Source organism: Limulus polyphemus, unplaced genomic scaffold (assembly GCF_000517525.1).
Source record: "Limulus polyphemus unplaced genomic scaffold, Limulus_polyphemus-2.1.2 Scaffold6816, whole genome shotgun sequence".
NCBI lineage: Eukaryota > Metazoa > Arthropoda > Merostomata > Xiphosura > Limulidae > Limulus > Limulus polyphemus.
In genome coordinates this window covers 38,367-39,888 of record NW_013672426.1, presented here as the reverse complement: position 1 = coordinate 39,888, position 1,522 = coordinate 38,367, and positions in this window count along the sequence as shown.

Sequence of the window (1,522 nt, the reverse complement as noted above, 5' to 3'; positions counted from 1 at the left end):
TCCCAATACGTGAATATCAGTCAGGCTCGGACAGTACTTTGAGAATCCCAATACGTGAATTATCTGTCAGGCTCGGACAGTACTTTGAGAATCCCAATACGTGAATATCAGTCAGGCCCGGACTAGTACTTTGAGAATCCCAATACGTGAATATCTGTCAGGCTCGGACAGTACTTTGAGAATCCCAATACGTGAATATCAGTCAGGCTCGGACAGTACTTTGAGAATCCCAATACGTGAATATCAGTCAGGCTCGGACAGTACTTTGAGAATCCCAATACGTGAATATCAGTCAGGCTCGGACAGTACTTTGAGAATCCCAATACGTGAATATCAGTCAGGCTCGGACAGTACTTTGAGAATCCCAATACGTGAATATCTGTCAGGATCGGAGAGTACTTTGAGTGATATGAGTGGTTCTAAAATGCACTCCAAACATTTCCGATACTTTTAAATGGCCTCAACTCGAGTACATTACGTTGTCCATGAACAAACATTATAATTATCTTATTAATCAATTCGATTGATTTTAAAAACAAAATCTCTATCTACAGTAAAGTGTAAACAGTAATTTTATAGCTTACCTGTTGGTTAATGGTTTGAAATTGATCGCTAGCCGGATGTATGGGGCGAGAAAATACATGGGAAGTATGTCTATAACAAACGAGAGCAACAAAATAACATAATGTTGATTTGTTTGTTGTAAGTCCGCAGACATACCGCTAGGGGGCCCATACTGTTGATAAAGACAAGAATTGATTATCATCCCCACTTCACATATTCAAGGGAAATAAGCCCCAACTTAAACTATTTTAAACAACTCTTTGTGCCACCTCATGGAACTAGTATGACACCATTCCAAGAAGGCATGACATAAAAGTAAGGCCAACAAGTATAAGCTTGTGGAACAAGCATTATAGTGTGTCTAAAGTAAGGATTAGTACAAGTTTACATTTCTGCCTTACAAGGATGTTTTAACTTCACTTGTAGATAGATATTAGATGAATGTTTCACTAGTTAAGAAAGGGTAAAATTTGATGTTATTTTCTTTTACTACACCAGTACCAGAAGTCTGTAAACACTCGTCTTTCAAAGTGACGTAATTCACACACAACAAAAAACTGTACTCTGCAGTTTGGAACTGTGACACTATCTGACTTGAGTATTTAAAATCTTGATTGGGAGTTATTCTATCAGTATAGAATTAGAGATGGATCGTGTAGATAACCCTTGTCTAGCTTTGTAAGAATATCTGAAACAAACCAAACCACATCCATTGACATATCAGTCCATCTTTTTCACCTAGGATACAAATGTTCACTGCAGTATCAGTCGTTCCTCCCCATCCTGCTAGGATAAAAATGTTTACTGGAATATCAGTAGTTCCTCCACATCCTGCTAGGATACAAATGTTCACTGGAATATCAGTCGTTCCTCCACATCCTGCTAGGATACCAATGTTCACTGCAGTATCAGTCGTTCCTCCACATCCTGCTAGGATAACAATGTTCACTGGAATATC